A 13,309-nucleotide genomic window follows, 5' to 3' on the forward strand; every position below is an offset into this window, starting at 1 on the left:
TGCATTTTTTAAAAAAGAAACTATCCCGCAGTGGATTCCTAGAGAGGCTCCCAGTTCTCTTCCCCAAGGGTAGCAGCTGCTTCTTGTGAAATTAGCTAATTTTAATGAGTAGAACTGAAGATGCTGGACATTGTCTTATCCATTAAATGTGACTTGGGTGTGGGGTGGAATTTGGGGCACTGCTGCCTCAGGTTGGGTTAGGAATTTGAGAGTGGTAGGAGCTGACAACAGGAAAATAACTGCTATTGATCAGAAAATCTTACCTCTAGCCCATTTTGCACATTTCCTAATTTATTGAGGACTGGATGACATATTTTCATTTTGTCTTATCCCATTTTACTCTGAGAAATAGATTTAATAGAATTTCCTAAAATTATCCTATATATTTTTTTAATATGCTGCCTCTTTCTCTGAATCTAGGTTTAATTCTTTAACATTTTCCATTGCCTTATTCATGTTTTTTGGTTGTTTGTTTTTGGTACAGCATTTGCAACACCTTAGGCAACTAGTCAGTTCATAGTACTATTTTTCCTAACTAGTATGTGAACATTATATGAGAAGATGTCATAGTCAGTTGTACTATCCTTGGGCATAGCATATATTCTGACAACTCTTCTAAGCATAATATTTTGAAATGAGTGAGTGAATGAATGAATAGTGCATCATGGGAACATTTTTCCTGTTTCTCTAAAATAGGTACATTTTATGGATTATTTTTATAGATATAATGTAATTTAAATCTAAAATACAACTGAAGTCCCATTCATGCCAATAAGAAAGAGTGAAAAGCAATCAGAAACATATGAAGGCAAAGAGGTCAAAACAGGCCTGTACATAAAAAAAAGAAACTATCTAATTATATAAGTCCCATTGTATTTGAGACTTAAACATATTAATCACTTTGAGGACATTATGCTTTGAATTCTCACAAGCATATATGTTAGTGATAATCAGCTCCATTTTATGGATGAGAAAACTAAGGCTAGAGAGATTAACTAAATTGCTCAAAATTTCTCAACCAATAAGTAGCAGACTTAGGACTGAATAAGAGATGTAAAATGACAATATGGCAGTTTTTGTTTTCTGGACCCTGATGTATACGTTTTCAGCTCTTATTTGCTAATATTTTTGTGGCACCTTGTTTCCAAAGATGGTTACTATCCATAACTTCCCCTCCCATGAGGGTGGAATATGCTTCTCCACCCCCTTGAACCAGGAATGACTTTTGCCTGTTTTGATCAAGAGAATACAGCAGAAGTAAAGCTGCTCCAGTTCCAGACCTCCTTGTTAAGAGGACTAGCAGTTTCTGCCTCCTATCTCGGAGCTCTGAGCTGTCACGTAAAAATTCTAGGCTGGAGAGAGAGGCTACGTGGAAGTGTAGGTGTGTGAGTGAAGAAGTTATCTTGGATGACCATCCCAACTGAGGCTTCTGATGACTTCAGCCCCAGCCTCTATGGGATAAAACTGCATGAGAGACCCCCAAAGAGAACACCCAAGTTAACCTAATCAACCTATAGAATCCTGAGAGATAATAACAAAGTGTGCTTGTAAACCATTAAATTTTGGGGTAATTTGTTACATAGCCATAGGTAACAGAAACAGTGTATTTTATCAAATTCAAGTTTAAATTGAAATTAGAAATCATAGTGTTCCTGGCTTATTATTATCTGATTAAATCTGTTAAGATCCTGTGACTATCAATATGTCTATCTTAATGTTTTCATATTTTAAACCTAAAGATCACTGGCAGAATAAACCTTTTCTGGATGTGCAAGAAAAAGATAGTCTTACAATCTGTCTAGGACATAAAAAGGGAGATGTGCATCCTTTGAACATAAAAGAAAATGTAGTGAAAATTTGCAATGTCACCATTACTAATGCCATTTAAAAAGCCAATAGCGTTATTTAGTGCTGACTTACATTCGTGACTATTTTACTACCTGTCACTACATTTATTCATAAAACTATATTTTACTTATAATTTTAATTATAATCATTTATTAATTTGCCCTGACTTATTCAGCATCATCCAGTAGATGATATACTTGACTTCAGAAATGTGTGACATTAGCCCAAATATGCATTTCCTGTCAGTGACCAAATCTGGCCTCATTTTATATTTGTACATGCTGCTAATTGCTCTAACTATTGAATCTTACTCATTAAAGGTTATTTTATGTTTCAAAAAAGCTCTATAAAGCTTTTTTAAAAATAAAGGTACTAATTGAGTGTTTATTAGATTGAACCCTATGAAATTCCCAATATTTGACCATTTTTGTCCTACAAAAATTGGTATTTCATAATACCGTGTTGCAACTACCTTTTTATTGAAGCTTTATGATAACCTTGTAAGCCAAGGCAGTAGAAGATGGTGTATACACATTTTTACTGAGATGGAGAGTAGGCTAGATGTTAAGTGACTTAGACTTTGTCTCACAGCTAGAAAGTAAGAGTTGGAATTTGGATTTATGACTGCTAACACTGAGTCTGCTAATTTACACTTTTTCTTCTACAGTAATTATTAATAACCATCACTTATTCTCTGCTTATAATACAAGCTTATCTTCAGGTGGCTGAATACATTTAATATTTCAAGGTCAATATGGTAAATTAATCTGTTATCGCTGAAAGTGGGTCAGATATAGAGAAGAAAACAATATGATGATGTGGAAATAGCAGGAGCTGGTTTGTCAGTGATTCAGCATGTCCTATAATGTTTTTCTACTCACATACATCTATAAGTATGCTTCCTTGTTAGATCTGAGTGTTTTCAATAAGACAAAGCATGCACAAACTTTCAAGAAAGGAGAAATGAGGAAAAAGATAGACAAAATTGGTTAGAAGAGCTCAACAGAATATGATTTGTCTGTCAATTCTAAATTAAATTGGGAAGAGAAAAATCTAACACAAATTTAGAAGGCAAGGTCTGTAATATACAGGGAGGATATTTTTAATTTAACCTACATATAATGATTATTGTCACATGGCCTTTCTACCTGTAACTCTGATCCTAATTGGCAAGGTATGCCAACCATGCCAAAAGGAGTCAAAGAAAACCACCAGTTCAGTTCAAAAGTCAAGACATGGTCTCTAGCTGTCACTGAAAGATTCCCTATAGGAAATGCTATTATAGGAAGCTTCTGCAAGAGCTGTAATGTGACTATATATTATCATTTTATTTTAAATAATGTTGAAAGCCTGTGTCAAATGGCAAAATGTTATGAAGAGAAATACTTGTCATTGGAGAAATAATAGTAATAATTGTTTAAATTAATAGTGCCTTCTTAATTTAGGAGATTTATTCTTTTAGCATATTATAGCTCTCAAATGTAGCAGTCTAATTGAGGAACTATCCAGTCGATGATGGTGTGGATTTATCATATTACTTACTAAATACTTACGTGTATCCCTATTTGTCAATGGCTGATTTATTCGGCTCATTTGTGGCCATTCTGCTCCAATTATTGTCCCTGTTTAAGATTAGCCCACTGTGTCAAACCTGGTTCTTTCTCCTGAAGCCACATTTCCAAGTTTCATTTACACAGCTCATTCAGAAAAACTTTCAAGCTTCCAGTTATTCTTCTTCCTAGAGTGGACTCATTTCCGTTTGTCTCTGCAGTGAGTACTTCCAGAACTGGCAAGAATCAGAGAAAAATAATCAACTTTTGATATATCACTTGCTCAGAGTTATTTATCATAAAAACTCTTGTGACCGTCATTAAAAAAAATAATAAAACCCTTACCTCTGTTTTGACCCATTCACCCCCATCTCCATTCTCTGCTTTATTTTTCTCCATAGTACTAATCATTTCTTAATCTCCAATCCAATTTATTCATTTTTGCCAGTTGTTGTTTTTTTTTTTAAATTTCCAGGATTCTCTAGAATGATAGTTAAATGAGGATAGATACCTTTATTTATTCACTACTTTATTGTCAGTGTCTGACACATAGAATGTGCATAATAAATATTTGTTAAATCAATAATGAGCTAACATGGAGATCTGCTTCTTCATCTGTATATTTTTGATAATGAAAGTATAGACATCTCTTATTAGCCAAAACTTTTTCATTCCTACAAAGAGTGATAGCAAATTTCCAGATAGCAGGAGCCTGTATTTCATTATTTTTAATGGAAAAAAATCATAATAAGTTCTAAGCACATCCCAAAACGCCAACCAAGTATTATTAAACATTTAAAAATATCGAAGTCATAATCCACAAATGATTTCTGGATAGCATAAAACAATCAGAATACAACATACCTAATTATTTAACAAGTAATAAAGTGAAGTTACTTCACTGGTGAGTATGTTTCTGTGCAGTATACAATATTACTGGAGTTCTCCTTTCACACTGCAAAGGGCAAATACTCCAATGGAAATAAAGTATAAAATAATATGATAAATATAGAAAAGTGTCTAACTAAATTGAAACTTGTTAATAGTGCCCTCAGGCATCTGACATAGCAAACAGGAATCTGTTATAGTATAAACTTAAAGTAAAGTGTGGAGAACATAATAGTAATAATATGTAAAAGGTTTAAACAACTTTAATATACATCATAATCTCATCAGGAGAACAGCAGAGGTAAAACTGCGATATGACTGATGTTTTCTCACAAGGAGGAATGCCCAATTTAGATGTCTTTGCCAATACGCACATGCAATTTTGTTTAGGGACCTTTGGACTTTGATAGTGAAGTTTTGATCAAAAAAATTTTGCAAGTCATTATAGTGAACGAATAGTGAAATTTTTGAATAGCAAGAGCTAATTGTATATATCTCAAAGGGTTTATGAGCATTAAATGGGATATTCTCTGTAAAGGACTTGACCCTATTACTCATTGTATAGTAATGAATGTTATATCTGAAAGTAGTAAAAAGATAGATATGATTGTTGTCACTAAATTCACTATCAATTAATGATATGCCTATTTTTGCTTGTGAACACTCTCTGTCCCCTACTCATCAGTGATTTTTTTCTAACTCAGTAATCTTACAATTTGCCAATTTTGGGAAAATGAAATAAAAGAGAGGCCCTAAAACAATCACATAGAAGTGTCCTTCTAATCAGCTGTGAGCAAGTAAGCGGCTATCCTGTAGCTGCCATGATGACTGTTATTTTTTCCAGCTGCTCTTGATAGGACTCATATCGATTTGTCTGGTGTCCAAAATAATTTTCCAAAAGTGTTACCCTAGGGCCTGGGAACCAGTTAGGTTATTAGCATCTGGTTTTAACATTTTGGGAAGGACTGATATCCTGTTCTGCCTATCTTAAGTCCATCCACATTATTTGAGATGCCTGGTCTCTAATAGGTTTATGTATCCAATATTGCACTTATGAAATTATATATTTATTTTGAAATTAAATAAATATTGGGTATGGAATATGGCTGGAAAGCTGATGCTGGCTTTATGGATTCTGTTAGTGCCACAGTGGAACTACCTTGCATATCTTAGCTTGATTGATAATGACCAACAAGAACAACAAAAAGATAGAGTAAAATATGAGTCTCCCGTGCTACCTGATAATAAAATTTTATTTTTCTTTTAGAAAACATTATCTACAAGTAAACTAGAAAAATAAGTTTCTGGTTAAATAGCTAAATGGTTTATTTCCCTTTGCATGGAAAATGTCTGTAGTAGTCTACATAATGTAGTAAAGGGGTACCTTATTAACCTAAAAAGTTAACTGAAAGAGATACCTGTTAGTCTCATTCTCTACATTACCAATGACTTAAAAAAATACTATTCACCCACAACAGTATCACTAATTAAAGCCAGAATTTGTATTCATATTACCATTTTAGCTTCATATGCACAGCTTTAATTTAGTTTGTTTCTTTTTAAAATTTTCCTGTGCAATTTGGAGTTCAGGAATATATATTTTGAGTTTACAGGTTAAATAAACGGCATTTGCTCTCATCCTGGTAAACAAGCTTGAATGCAATTTGGAAGAGAAGTAGAATGCTAACCAATAAAGAGCTAAAATGCAAACATACTGAGTAGATTAGGGAAATACAAGTTTCTCCTATGAAAAAACTCATTGCTTTTTATTGACAGTGGATTAATTAATATGCATATGATTTAACTATATCTTATTAGTTCGCTCATTTAACAAATATTCATTTAATACTTTTACAGTTTCAAACACTTTACTAGCACAAATTAATTTACATAACAACAAGAAGAAGTACACAAAAAATTATAAGGAAAAATCAAAGACTAAGATTAATATATGCTAATATTCAATGGAGTTATGGACTGGAAGCTGGGAAATTCTCCATGATTCCAAAGACAGGTGGAAGACCACAGAAGACTTTTTTCATGTAAGCAATATATCTTCAGCCTTATTTGACAGAGACAGTAAAAATCATTGAGAATACATAGAAAAAGTCTAAGAATTAAAGAGGAAAATGAAAAGAAGAGTGAAAATCAGTAAAAAAGAAATAAAGGATGCAAAAGAGATGTACAACAAAGCAAACAAAGTTGATGTTTCATAAAAACACTAATAGAAAAGACAAACCTCTGTTGTGATTAAAACAGGAATTAAGATACAGATAAATATTGTGAATAAAAGGAGGGCATACACACAATAACGATTACAATGATAAGACAAATACTATAAGAATATAGCAATATTTTGAAAATTTTAAAAATATATTGTCTAGAAAACTGCAATTATGAGAAGTGACTCATGATGAAATAAAAACATCAATAGTTCTATGTCTGTCAAAGCAATTGAAGCACTTATTAAAAATATTATTCCTCAAAGAAAATACCAGGCCATGGTGATTTTACAAGTTATATCAAGAAAGAAACCATACCAATTTTCTTTCTTTTTTTGTGGTAAGAATGTTTAACATGAGATCTTGTATTATTTTCCTGATTTTGTTTAGTTCTGTCTCTGTATTCTTTGTAACTTACTGAGCTTCTTTAAGGTGATTATTTTGAGTTATTTGTCAGACAATTCATAAATTGGCATTTCTTTAGGGTCAGTTATTAAATATTTAGTTTTATTATTTGTTCTTTTAATTCTGTTGTTTTCCTGATTCTTCGTGTTTCTTGTAGTTTGCATTGGTGTCTGGTCATGTAAAGAAACAGCCACCTCTCCCAATCTTTACAGACTGGCTTTGGCAACAAAATATTTTCCTCAGTCTGCCCATCTAGAGATTCTGGGATCCTCTCAAACCTTCTCTATGGACGTATTATTTCTGGAGTTATATGTACCATGGGCCAAGACATTGGAGGCATGTTCCACTCCTCTCCCCTCCTTTCTTGTGGAGAAGCCTTGTGTTCTGTGCGTCTCCCAATCTTTCTGAGCCATGCTAGGCATATCAGGTACCCTGCCCCTTTTTCTTTGCTTTTAGCTGCCACCACCGTCCCCCACCCCCAAACCCCTGCCAAACTGTGAAAGTTCCACCAGTGCTCCAGGTAAAATGAAACAGAAACTAGCCCTCAGGAAGCACACTGAAAGCAGAGACATTAGAAGAACCCTCCACTTCTCTTGCTCCTAAGAGAGTAGCTTCCATTTCTGTACCTCCTTTTCATCTTGCAGAGCTTTGACAGCCACAGGAAGCTTCCCATCATTTTTTCTTTATTCTTAACTGCTCCCAGGCATCTGAACTATACTTGTTCAATCAGCACTTCATCCCAATGTTTTATCAAATTTTCTAAACAGCAGAAAAGCAGAACAGTTATTTGCCCCATTCTCCAATTCATTTACCAAAATCAAAATTATTAGGAGAAAAAAATTACATATACATTTTAATCATACATATATAACAAAATCCACAAAGAAAATATTAACATTATTCAATGTGTATGAAAAAAAAGATACACTCCAATTATGTTAGGTATATTTTATGTGTAAAGGAACAGTTTTGTTTTACAAAATACATAAATGTAATTCATGTTAACATATAAAAAAGAAAAATCATATGATCAACTCAGTTGATACAGAAAAAACATTTGATGAAAAAATTAACCACAATTCACAAAAATCCTTATTAGAAAATTAGTGTTAGAAGATAACTTTGTTTTCCTGAAAAATTGATTCTATTTTTTAAGTTACACTTTTTATACTAATTGGGAAAAAACAAAAGAGTTGGAAATATGGAAATATGCAAAAAAATCACATAATCACCACTTCCATTCTATTTTATAGTGGAAGTTCTAGGAAAACATGACAAATTTTTACAATAGATGGTTGAGGAAGAATACTATTTTGCTATACATGCCATATTCAGTTATATAGAATATCTTAAAAAACTAGAACAAATTATTAGAAATGATAAGGATATCTATCAAAGTAACTAACTATAAGATTAATGTATTAGAGAAAATCATATTAAATTTGCTATTATGTGATCCTTTAGACATATAAAAATGGTATATATTATGGTTCAACCTAATACAAAGCCTGTTGAATTTCTAAATACCAAAAGCAAACAATAAGAAACATGTTTTGTCTGTGACATTATTAATTTATGTTATAATTAATTATAATATTAATTATATTAATACATATTATGTATTAATATGTATTATTATGTATTAATAAATAATATCAAGTATCTATAAGTAAAGCTGACAGAAAAGTATAAAATTCTGTTTTTTGATAGTAAGGATGCCTAAATAAGTAAGAATTTATGTCATGGTTATAAATAAGAAGGATTCATGCTATAAAGTTGTCAATTTTCCCAATTGATCTATAGAATCAATAAAATCCCAATTAAAGGTTGTGAGAAAAATTAATGCAAATCTAACTGCAGGGTCTTACAAGAAAGTTTATTAGATGATTCTAAAATTTCTGTGGTAGAATAAGTAAACAGACAAGAATAGCCAGGATATTTCTAAAGAACTACAAGAAGCAAGGAATTATCCTACCAAGTTTCAGGATTTATAAAATTTTTGATTAAAATAATGTGGTATTAATCCATAAATTAAAAAAATATCTGTAACCAATGCAGTAGAATTAGGTAAGTGGAATACACCTATGCATTTATGAATATTGGTATATGACAGAAGTAGCATTCTAGATCATAGGAGAAAGTAGAACTGATCAATACATGGACTAGAAAATTGGCTGTCTATATTTTAAAAGGTTACATTGAACTCCTACCTCAAACCACACACAAAAGTAAATTCTAGATGGATTAAATACTTAAATTTCAGAAACAATGATTAAAAATAAAGGTAGATATTTTTAAAATCTTGGGGTAGGAAATATTTTCTTAAAATCCCAAAAAAAACACATAAAAAATTGATAAATATTACAATGTTAAAAGTAAGAATATTTGTTCATCAGGACATAATTTTTGTAAGTGACAAGATTATATAAATTAGAAAAGGATATTCTTGTTACATATGACCAACAACGTATTAGTATCAAGAATAGCAAAGAACTTCTACCAACCAATAAACAAAGCACAAACAACTCAATAAAAAAATAAGCAAAATATATGCAAAAACATTTTACTGAAGAGGAAATAAATGCAGCCAATAAATACATGAAGAGGTGTTCAATATCCTTAGTTATCAAGGAAATGCAAAGCAAGACAATATCGATATTAATTTTTACACTCATTTGATTGGCAATGTTAAAGGCAATATCAAGAGATATTCTTGGCAATATCAAGAGATGTGTGTTCACCAGCTGTCTTATACCTTGTTGGTGGGAGGTTTAAATGGTGCAATGAATTTTGCAAATGGTTTGGTATTATCCCTTAAAGTTTAATAATCACATATTGTATGACACAAAAGAATCTATAGGCATGTATTCAATAGGAAATGTACAATAGGAAACTGTGCCAGAATGTTCATAGTCACACATTTCACAGGAGGAAGAATCTGGAAGTGGTTCAGAGGCCCAGCAAATGGAGACAGGATGGGTGAGCTATTCACCTAGTTTTCTGGTATCATGCCAGACAGGGTGTGAAATATTCAAAGGTTGACAGACAATAATCTTGCTCTCCAGGACTTGTAATTTTTACAGAAATATAAATATTAGTAGAAAAAGTCCAAAGTGATGAAATTCAAATTATCTAATTTTGATGTTCTGACTTTCATAAGCCATATTATTTTATATTAAGTAAAATCATATTGAAATTTATGGCCTTAGTGTCATCACCTAGAATACCTAGAATCTATCACCTGGAACAGTGCCCTGGCACATGGTAGGTGTCCAGTAAACATTTGTTACATGAATAAATATTTATCAAATTACTGAAATTTTGCATATTTAGAATACTAAATTTAAGTAGCATATTAAAATATAAAGTATTAAAATACTGAAAAATGAAAATGTTTGCCCAAAACTCTCTTTGGAGATGGTATTGACAAGGACAATCAGGAAAAATGGCATATAGGAGGCAGGACTAACATGCAGCTCCCACTCAGACAGACAGAGCAGCATTAGGAGACCCACATCATAAACTTTTGCTGCAAGAACTACTTCAGGGACATACCAGGAAAGCTACGATAATCCACAGACCCTTAGAAGGAAGCGGCTTGCTGCAACAGGCTCTGTGAGATGGCTGAAAAACTGTGGGTGCTCAAAGTGTGAGAGGGGGAATGTCCATCCCTGAACACACATCCTCACCGGGGAACCTGAAGGTCCAGATTGTGAGGGAAGGATTTGACCTTACCTATATAAAATATAGGGGTAGAGGAAGCAGCATCAAGAGCCCTGTGGACATTCTTGGTTCCAGGAATCCATTCCTGACTTTTTCTTGCAGGGGTCCTTGGGGAGGAAACCGTGGCAGGTGGGGAGGCATGAAACCTGAAAGCCCTCCTTGCTTTCTCAGTGGGGAGGCTTATAGCCTGAGGAAAGGTGTCAGCTCTGCTCACCAGCTGCCTGGAAACAAACTCAGTGCTGTTGAGGGGAGACATAGTGGGAGTGAGACTGACCTTTTGGGCTGCCTGTGAGCTGGGTGAGACCTGTCATTGCTGGCTTTCCCTCACTTCCCTGGCAACTTGTATGATGCAGCAGAGGCAGTCATAATCCCCCTGGGAACATAACTCCATCAGCCTGAAAACCACACCCAGTCCTCCATAGCAGCAGCAAACCCTGCCCAAGGAGAGTCTGAGCTCAGACACCCTGCCCCAACCTGATGGTCTTCCTTGCCTGCCCTGGTGGCCAAAGACAAATGACATGATCTCTTGGGAGCTCTATGGCCCCGCCCACTGCCTGAGCAACCTGAATACTTATTCAGGGCACCCTAGGACAAGGTTGTATCCTACCTTATATGACCACAGCTGATACTCTCTTGAAAGCACCACCTCTGGGCTGTAGGCCAAGCAACAGAAAGCCAATGCACTGAACAAAAACACAACCAAGGACCCTCACAGAGTTGACTGCACTTCCCTGCTGCCTTCACTAGAGCAGGTGCTTGTATGCATGGCTGAGAGACCTGAAGAGAGATCAAATCACAGGACTCATTGCAGGCACTCCTCAGTACCAGCCGAGAGCCTGGTAGCTCTGCTGGGTGGCTAGACCCAGAAAACAAGTGACAATCACTGCAGTTTGGCTCTCAGGAAACCTCATCCACAGGGAAAGGGAGAGCACTACATCAGGGGAGCACTCTGTGGGACCAAAAAATCTGAACAACCGTCCTTGAGCCCCAGATGTTTCCTCTGACATAGTCTACCCAAATGAGAAGGAACCAGAAAACCAACTCTGGTAATATGACCAAACAAGTTTCCTTAACACCCCCAAAACATCACACTAGCTCACAAGCAATGGATCCAAACCAAGAAGAAATCTCTGAATTGCCAGAAAAAGAATTTGGAAAGTCAATCATTAAGCCACTCAAGGAGGCACCAGAGAAAGGTGAATATCAACTTAAATAAATTAAAACAAGTGATATAGAATATAGATGGAAAAAATTCCAGACAAATAGATAGCATAAATAGAAAACAATCACAGCTTCTGGAAATGAAGGACACACTTAGAGAAATGCAAAATATACTGGAAAGTTTGAGCAATAGAATACAACAAGTAGAAGAAAGGACTTTGGAGCTTGAAGACAAGGCTTTAGAATTAACCCAACTTGAAAAAGACAAAGAAAAAATAATTTTAAAAAATGAACAAAGCCTCTAAGAAGTTTGGGATTATGTTAAACAACCAAACATAAGAAATGGTCTTCCCAAGGAAGAAAAGAAATCTAAAAGTTTGAAAAACATATTTGAGGGAATAATTGAGGAAAACTCCCCTGACCTTGCTAGAGATCTAGACATCCAAATACAAGAAGTACAAAGAACACCTAGGAAACACATTGTAAAAACATCATCACCTAGACTCAAAGTAATCAGGTTATTTAAAGTCAAGACGACAGAAAGAATCTTAAGAACTGTAAGGCAAAAGCATCAGGTAACCTATAAAGGAAAACCTATCAGATTAACAGCAGATTTCTCGGTAGAAACCCTACAAGTTAGAAGAGACTGGGGTCCTGTCTTTAGCCTCTTTTAACAAAGCAATTATCATCCAACAATTTTGTATCCAGTGAAACTAAGCTTCATAAATGAAGGAAAGATACAGTATGTTTCAGACAAACAAATGCTGAGAGAATTTGCCACTACCAAGCCAGCACTACAAGAACTGCTAAAGGGGCTCTACATCTTTAAACAAATTCTCAAAATACACCAAACAGAACCTCCTTAAAGCATAAATTTCATATCTATAAAATAAAAACACAATGAAAAACAACAACAAGGTATTCAGGCATCAACTAGCACAATGAATAGAATAGTATTTCACTTCTCAATAGTGATATTGAATGTAAATGGCCTAAATCCTCCACTTAAAAGATATAGGATGGCAGAATGAATAAGAATTTATCAAGCAAGTATCTGCTGTCTTCAAGAGATTCACCTAAAACATAATAACTCATATAAACTTAAAGAAGTGGAAAACGACATTCCGTGCAAATGGACACCAAAAGCAAGTAGGCGTAGCTATTCTTATATCAGAAAAAACAGACATTAAAGCAACAACAGTTAGAAAGACAAAGAGGGACATTACATAATAATAAAAGGACTATCCCAATCGGAAAATATTACAATCCTAAATATATATGCACCTAACACTGGAGTTCCCAAATTTATAAAACAATTGCTACTAGCCCTAAGAAATGAGATAGACAGCAATACAATAGTAGTAGAGGATTTCAATACTCCACTGAAAGCACTAGACAGGTCATCAAGACAGGAAGTCAACAAAGAGACAATGGACCAAATACCCTAGAACAAATGGACTTAGCAGATATTTGCAGATACATTCTATCCAACTGCAGAATACACATTCTATT

The 13,309-nt window shown here is 34.1% G+C and overlaps 1 long non-coding RNA gene across 2 annotated transcripts; it reads right to left on the reverse strand.

The window, feature by feature from the left end:
• Positions 1-477: 477 nt before the first annotated feature.
• LOC129038389 (uncharacterized) lies at positions 478-10,935 on the reverse strand. 2 transcript variants are annotated; one of them, XR_010126521.1, is made up of 4 exons: positions 10,649-10,907; positions 7,540-7,672; positions 3,744-3,879; positions 3,287-3,634 (listed from the first exon to the last, which is right to left on the reverse strand). It is a non-coding gene; the product is annotated as an uncharacterized LOC129038389 (long non-coding RNA). The 2 variants fall into 2 exon arrangements; XR_008503137.2 differs by lacking the exon at positions 7,540-7,672 and having other exon boundaries at positions 478-3,634; positions 10,649-10,935.
• Between the last annotated feature and the right edge of the window lie 2,374 nt (positions 10,936-13,309).

This window comes from Pongo pygmaeus, chromosome 5 (genome assembly GCF_028885625.2).
Source record: "Pongo pygmaeus isolate AG05252 chromosome 5, NHGRI_mPonPyg2-v2.0_pri, whole genome shotgun sequence".
Classification (NCBI taxonomy): Eukaryota; Metazoa; Chordata; class Mammalia; order Primates; family Hominidae; genus Pongo; species Pongo pygmaeus.